We start from the raw sequence: 8,564 nt of genomic DNA on the forward strand, positions 1-8,564 counted from the left end.
TCTGTTTGCCAGGGAATCCCATGGAAGAAGTTATCCTCGAAGAAGCTGCATGTACTCATAGGGAGACAGACAATGCAGCTACAGGGTGCATGAAAGAAAAGCAGACTGACTCTTGTTAGATTAACTTGTGTTACTTTAAATTCAGCATAATGCATATAGTGATAATTATGATAATTATTCATAATGCATTATGAATGTCTGCATGTGGGTGTGTGCACGTGAGTGAAGTTGCGTGCAGAGGACAGAGGCATGTGATTTCCTACAGCTGGAGTTATAGATGGTTGTGAGCTGCTCAATACGAGTGCTGGAAACAAAGCTCCAGTCCCCTGGAAGAGCAGCAAGTGCTCTTAACCTCCGGGTCATCTCTAGAACCTCCATGGAAATAGTGCAGCTTATGTCCAAATGTCAGAGAAGGTTCTGTGGTAACCAAAATCGCACTCAGTACTCAGACAAGAATGCAATCTTCATCAAGGATGTAAGGTCCTGGGTCTCAACAGGTAACGGCACGTGCTGCCAGGCTTGATGACCTGAGTTCCATTGCTGGAACCCACATGATGGAAGGAGAAGATCAATTCCCACCTGTGGAACATGGCACATGCGCACACACAGACAGGTTATTAAACAATACGATCTCCGGGGAGCTAGAGAGATGGCTCAGAGCTTAAGAGTAATGGAAGTGTTTTGGTTTCTTTAAAAACTCAGTTATGATACGTAAGTATGTTTTTGTTTTAATCCCGAGTGTGGGATTTCAGTCCGGGCTTTAGTTTGTCCACAGCTGATAACTGTCTCGTGTGAGGTGTGGTCCTCGACAGCTAGTAACGGCCTGCCCTGTGCAGCACGGAGAGGGGCGTGGTCTAGGTCTCTGAGGGATACAGATATGAGAGCCCAGAAGGAGGTGTGGTGTGTGCAGACAGCGGCGAGATGCTTTGTGGCACAGCAGCTTGGAGAAGACTGCTGCCTTTGCTGCCGATGGCGCCCCAAAGAACCCATCATCCCAAGCAGCTGGTGTCTGCGAGCCCTCTCCCCACTAACCTTCTCTCTCCTACTTAGGGCCAGGAGGTTGGAAGGGAGAGGCTTTAAGAAACCCAAATAAAAAAGGAGTTAAAAAAAAACAAAACAAACACAAAGGCAACAATTAAGAGCCCTGGCTGCTCTTCCGGAAGCCCTGAGTTCAATTTCCAGCACACACATGGTGGCTCACAACCATCTGTGATGGGGTCTGATGGCCTCTACTCACTTCCAGGAGTACTTGCAGACAGAGCATTCATAGAAATAAGTAAATCTTTAAAAAATATATATGATCTCTGCCTGGTCTGATGGCACAAGCCTGTAACCACAGCTATCTCCAAGGCTGAGGCCCTGTTTCAAAATAAAAAGTTAAACAGGTGTAGCGGTGCACATCTCTACTCTCAGCTCCTGGGACCAAAGGCAGGAAGATATCTATGAGCTTGTAGTGAGTCTCAGACAAACCAGGGATACACTGGGAGACTTTCTCCAAAAAGAGGTAGCTGTGGAGAGGGTGTTTAGCGTGTGTGGGGTCCTTGGTTTAATTCCTTGGATTAATTCCTGGAAAGAGAGAAAAAGATCCTGGGAACCAGCTCATCCCTGTGGCTCCATTTATAGCTAAGTTCTAGTAGGTGTTCAGTAAGCACTCCTTGAATAAATTCTCTAGTCCCGCTGGAGAAATGTCCATTTTAGGATGGGCAGAAGATTTCGGATTCAGCTCCTACTGGCTGACACAAAGCACTGTCTTTGTATCTGGTTCTTCACTTTAGCAGTCTGGAAGACAGGGGAGCAAGGGGTTAAGTCGGAAGAGGAAGTGATTCAGGGTCAGTGAAGAATTGAGGGTCAGTGAAGAAGCAGGCAAAGCATACTCCCTGAAGTTTTTCCTTAGCTTTAGGGAAAAAAAAAAAAAAAAAAAACACAAAACACATAGCTAGTTCTGCTCTTTGGTCTGGAGCTCGCTGAGTCAGGGATTCAAAGAGGGTAGCATGGGACCGGGAGTGGCAAAGGAATCTGCCGCAGATGCAGATGCCCCAGAGACACGGTGGGGCTTGAAGATGCTTCTCTCCATCCCTGCCATTGGCAAAGGAATCAAGGTCAGGCGCAGGCAACCAAGCCTAGTTCCCTGGAGTCGCAGAGCCAGAGTCTTTTCCAAAGAACATGAGCTTCGTTCCGCCCTTGGACTCCATACAAGGCTCAGCTGAGTGTCCCAGGCAGAGGGTGTGAGAAGAATCCGAATGTCTGTTCATACCCAGTTATTTCAGTTCTCTTGGCTGCACTTTCTGAACCCTGAAGATGCTGGGCCAGTGCTTCTTTCTGTGATCTGCCAGGCCTTTGTTCAGCCTCACAAAAGGAAGGGAGGATGGTTATTAAAAGAACAGATTCCTCATTCCTCATGTCACCCCACATGACATTGCCTTGATCCCTAAAATAACTCCAGATCGCCGGAGTGGAAGTTTTTTCTTCCTCTTATTTTATTTTTCCAATCTGGTTATTTTGCAGCTGTTTATGGAGACCGTCACCATAGTGACAGTATCGGAGCAGGTCAGATGGAACACCGAATCCTTGGGTTATTAGTGGCTTTGCCTTTGTACCCGGAAGCATGACTTTTTCACCCCAAACCGTGTCTTTCATTTCTTATAAGCACTTACGGTCTCAGCTGCAAGTCAACCAGCCTCCCTTTTTGATGGATTGCCAGCGGTTTTAACCACAGAGGTGGTCCGCTCCAGGAAGAGGGATGAGGAGACTTGGCTTGGGGCTCCTGACTGGAAACCGTATTTACCAGAAACCTTTCCTTCAGCTACAACTTGGGTCAAAGTTTCAGGGTGTTGAAAGATGAACTATATAAACTACAAACCTAAAGGACCATGGCTGTTTGCTCCCTGGACATGGAGATAGAGCTCAACAAATAAACACAGCTGGCGTGAGATGGCCTTTAGCGAAGACTTATCTTTTTTTTCCCCCCACAGTCAACTCCTCGGTAGGAGTAATAATAGTTGTTGTTATTCTGGCATTCTCATACACTGCTGGTGAAATTGTGGCTATTTGTCAGAGGGATAACAAAAAGTCAGCTCCCAAGCTCTTCTTTTGATATGGAATTATTTTCATGCACCCTGAGAAAATGATTAAGAGAGGGAATGGAGGGGTTCGTGCAAAGATGCTCAGTGACAGTGAAAACAAAACAATTGTGAAATGCTGGTGGGTCATTCATTTTATTCTGTTTTAATTACTGTTAGTTGTTGGTGTGTGTGTATTCATGAAATGAGGCTGTGTGTGTGTGCACGCTGTGTGTGTGTGCATACATGAGCACATTTGAGCATGAATTCGTGGTGTGTGTGTGTGTGTGTGTTTGTGTGTGACGAGCGTGTGTGTGTGTATGCATGTATGCCTCCACGTGTGTATATGTGTGTGTGAGATGAAGGTGTGTGTGTGTGTGTGTGTGTGTGTGTGTGTGTGTGTGTAAGTAATGAGGGAGTGCAGGGGAAAGGGCATGGCAGAAGACTCCTTTCACGGTGGGCTCCAGGGATTGAACTCAGGCTGTCTGGCTTGGCTTACAAGGTCCAGCTTTTACATGCTGAGCCAGCTCACCAACCCCATCTTTTGTTTTCAATCAAGATGCTTCCATAAAAAGGTACTGAGAAACCATTAAACGTTCTGCCCTGGGAGAATCCTTAACTTGTAAACTGTCTGTGACGTGTTATTGGTTAAGAAAAAAGCAACTTAAAAACCTGATTGCAACATAAGCTCATTATGGTAAGTTATGCATGTGTGTGTGACAGAAAGATTAGTTTACGTTCTAAAAAGAAAGCAGCAGTTGTTTCTAGGCTATTTTTCTTTTTAATTTTTTTTTTTGTACTTTCATCTTGCTATAAATTCCCTTTTTTGCTTGTTTGGGTGTTTTTCTGTTGTTTATGGTTCTGTGTATCCAATTTAGTGCCTTGCACACATTAGGCAATTTCTGTATCACTGAGCTCCACCTCTAACTCTAGCTATACTGGGTATGTACACACACATACACCTACCTACCTACCTACACACATACACACACATATACATTTTTTTAAAGACAAGGTATGTGGCCTTGGTAGGCCTGGAACTGGCTATGTAGCCCAGGCTGGCCTCAACTTCACAATGATCCACCTACTCAGTTTCCTGAATTCTAGGACCACAGGTGTGTACCACTTCACCTAGCTTTGCCTGTATTCTTGAATGATGACTGCACCTGGGTGGGAGTGCATCCCCATTTGGTAGATGATAGAGGATACAGCAGGAGCCTCATCAACCTGCTCCTTCATGACTGCAGCAAAGAGGAAGATGTGGCTATTTAGGTAGGAGAGATACAGAGCAGACTGGTTGCTCTTTTGATGCTGTGGTAAAAATGAAGAGTCCGTTTTGGCTTGTGGTTCCAAAAGGGTAAGAGTCCATTCTGTCAGAGAGGGGATGGTAGTCAGGGGCAGGAGCAGAAAGCTGAGAGCTCATAGCCTCAACCACTAACACCAAACAGTGAGAGCGAACTGGACTCGCAGACCCTGGCCTCAATGACGGACTTCCTTCAGCACCTTCTCCCCAAACAGCACCACTGGCGGGGTATCCAATGTTCATCTGTCTGAGCCAATGGGAGACACTTCTCATTTGAATCACAGCACAGACTTCCTGACTGGAATGAGGAGGCAGACGGGGCGGGCCAGTCTGTAGGGTGGTAAAAGATTGGTTCCATAAACACGGAGCTAGCGAGCTGGAGAAAAGGGTCATCATTTTCACTGCCCTCTTCTGAGTGCTTGGGAATGATGGGGACATAGGTCACAGACATCATGACTCTCCTGATGTCACTACCTGTGGGGAGTGGTGGGGGCTTGGCTGTAAGGTGCAGCAGCAGATGTGCAGAGAGCAAGGTCCACAGAAGCCTGGAGCCTGTGCTCATCTTCTTAACGCCTCTTTGTTTGGCTGAGGTGGAGGAATGAAAGAAACAGGCACTTGGAGCAGACAGTGCTCAGCTCAAAACCTGGCTTACCATGAACGGAGCTGTAGGGTCCGTCTCCAGCCTCCCCACTCGACCTACAAAGATCCGTGGAACTGAAACACTGCGCTTTCATGGCAATCCCAACGACACTTAGCATTCCAAACATTTCTGGATCCACTGGGAGCTATGAAGGGGAACTTTTCAGCTGTGTATCTGGGAGACATTCGATGCTGGAACAATCACTCCTCAACAATGATTTAACCCTTTCCTCCCCAAGCATCATCTGATTGGATGATCCCTTCCACATTTTACCATTGGAGGGGATACAGGCTTCTTTCTACACCTTGGTGTCTTCCCTTGGACCTTCTACATTCATTCAGCTCATGAATGTGGGACAGGACACAAGGGACACATGATGGCCACGCTTTGACATGGTACCATGTCATTGCCTCCCAGTTGCCACTGGCTAACAAGTAGTCACATGGCTTACAAGGGACGCACATGATTCTAAGGGAGATTAGACAATATGGACAGTGTGCCCAGAAGTGGACAGGGTGGCCATGTAACTGGATAGTGTCAAGGTACCTAAACTGATCATGAGTGGCATGAGGTAGAGTGGTGGAGTTGAGTGAAAGCTCAATAGAACCACAGTGGCCACCCAGGCAACCTAACAGAGAACCTTTGGCAACTAGTTTCCTTGACAGACGGGTTTCATGCTAAGCTGGTTCTACAAGGTCCTGGACCATAGATGTCTGATCCTGCCTTGAAGGTTTTTCTTTTTTTATAAGATTTATTTTAATTCTAAATTGAGGGGGGAAGGGAGAGACAGCCAGAAGGGGGAGGGGGAGAGAGGGAGAGAGGGAAGGAGGGAGAGATCATGTACATGGATGTAGCCCCCGAGGAGGCCACAAGAGGGCATCAGAGGTGGTTGTGAGCTTCCTGACCTGGGTGCTGTGAACCAAACTCATGTCCTCTGCCCGAGCAGCCAAGTTCTCTTCTAACCCCTGTTTAGCAGTTTTAAGCTGTTAAGGAGCAACATTAATGACATAGGCTCAGTCACCATGTCACTTCCCATGTCCTTAGAGTATTTTCCTTTACATTTTGCTCTCTGCCTGCCCAGCTTCAGGCTTAATGGGTGTCCTAGTTGGTTTCCTATTGGCGGTGACAAACACCATGACCAAAACCATGTTGGGAAGGGTTTATTTCAGCATATAGATCATACTCCGTCACTGAGGGGATTCAGGGAAGGAACTCAAGGCAGGCACCTGGAGGCAGGGACTGAAGCCACGAAGGGCTGTTGCTTACTAGCTTGCTCCTCATGGCTTGCTCAGTTTGCTTTTCTCCTAAAGCACCAGGACCACCTGCCCAGGGCTATCACCACCCACAGTGGGTCAGGCACATCAGTCATTAATCAAGAAAATGGCCCACAGGTTTGGCCATAGGCCAATCTGACAGGGACATTTTTCTCAGTTAAGGTTCTCTCTTCCCAGACGACCCAGCTTGTGTCTGTCAGGTTGACAAAACAAAGCAGCAAAGTGACTCACTTCACCTACCGATGACCGCTGAGTCAGATGTTCATCATTACTTCTCCATCTTTGAAGACAGGGTCTTGTGCGCCCCAGGGTAGTCTCAAGCCCCCTATGCAGCAGGGGATCGTAAAAGTAATTTTTATTCAACTGATGTACTTGTCATCTTGGAGGCTACTTCCTCCGACTCCTAACCTAGGCCTAGTTCTGGAAGCTTCTAGCCTCTGAACAATCTAATCTAGGCTTAGAATTTTTTTAGCCTCTGAGACTTATTGCTGGATAAGCTCACCTTTTTTTTTTTAAATTATTTTACATATGTGAATGCTCTATCTGCATGCCAGAAGAGGGCATCAGATCCCAGTATTGATGGTTGGGAGCCACTGTGTGGTTGCTGGTAGTCAGGACCCTCTGGAAGGGTAGACAGTGCTCTTTACCTCTTAGCCACCTCTCCAGCCCCTCTCACCCTTTCTTGTTATCAACTCTGGCTGGTTCAACTCAGCTGTTCTGCTCAAACTCCTCTCCAAGATGACTGATTCAATCTGGCTTCTCTCCCAACCTCTGGCTCAGTTGCTCTGCTTGGCCTCATACTGAATCTAGCAATCTGTTCTAATCTTCTGGCTCCTCGTTCTCTGCTCTTTCTGCCTTCACCTGTGTCTAGCTTGCTCTCTATAACCTGTCTCTGTAAAACTGTCCCCATAGAAGTGTCTCCTCCCTCTCCCACTATGTGTTGCTCTCCCAAATCCTCGTTTTCCTGTCTCTTCTGGTGAGTGTTAGATGTATCCTATCCAGACTAATCCACCTCTTAATTAGATGCCCCTTTCAAACATGGCTGCTTCTTTCTGAAAACAAACTTTGCCTTCGTTGTTTGGGATTAGAAGTGTGTAATAAGGGTGTGTCTGTATTCCAGCCATATTGCTGGATTAAAATCTCTCCAGTTTGAATTGAACCTAGGATTTAGGTGTGTTAGGCAAGCGCTGGGCCAATTTGGCTATATCCCCAACCTTCCATGTTCCTATTTTTACTTCAATCTTGGTAACAACAGAGATATAGATGGCCATAGGTAAATACGTCCTCAGGTCTAGTCTGGTTCTAGAAGTTGATAACCTCAACAAAGGTCTACTTACAATGTCTGTTCAATTGATTCTTTTGAACAAAAAATTAGGCTGATATATTTTATATTTTTACTTTTTTTTTTTTTTTTTTTTTTTGAGACAGGGTTTCTCTGTGTAGTCCTGGCTGTCCTGGACCTGAACTCACAGCAATCTGCCTGCCTCTGCCTCCCAAGTGCTGGGATTAAAGGCATGTGCCACCATGCCCGGCTCTTTAATTTTATAAGTTCTCTCTGTCTCTGTCTCTCTCTCTCTCTCTGTGTGTGCCTGCATGAATATCCATGCATATGAACATGCAGTGCCCATGGAGGCCTGAACAGGGCTTTAGAACATCTGAAAATGAAGTTACAGAATGTTGTTAGTGCTGGAATTTGAGCCCTAAACCCATGTCCTCTTTTCGAGCAACTGGTATTTTGTTTGTTTGTTTTAGAGGCAGGGTCTCACCATGTAATTCGGCATGGTCTACAACTTGCCATGTAGACCAGGCTTACATGAAGTCAAAGAGATCCACCTGCCTCTGCTTCCTGAGTACTGGGATTAAAGGCATATGCTACCATGGCTGGCTCATAGTTTTTTTTCTGCTTGTTTGTTTGTTTGATGTTGTTATAGTGTTTAAAGTTTTTGTTTTCTTTTTTTGTTTTGTTTTGTTTTGTTTTTGGTGTTTTTTGAGACAGGGTTTCTCTGTGTAGCCTTGGCTATCCTGGACTCACTTTTCAGACTAGGCTGGCCTTGAACTCACAGAGATCCATCTGCCTGTACCTTCACAAGTGCTGTGATTACAGGTGTGCACCACCTTGCCTGGCACTGTTTCCAAGTTTTTTAAATTTATTTTTTATTTATTACAATTTATTCACTTTGTATCAGCTGTAGCCCCCTCCCTCATCCCCTTCCACTCCCATCTCCCTCCCTCTTCTTCTCCCATGTCCCTCCCCCAGTCCACTGATAGGGGAGGTACTCCTCCCCTTC

This window comes from Psammomys obesus, unplaced genomic scaffold (assembly GCF_907164565.1).
Source record: "Psammomys obesus unplaced genomic scaffold, mPsaObe1.curated_primary_1811, whole genome shotgun sequence".
Classification (NCBI taxonomy): domain Eukaryota; kingdom Metazoa; phylum Chordata; class Mammalia; order Rodentia; family Muridae; genus Psammomys; species Psammomys obesus.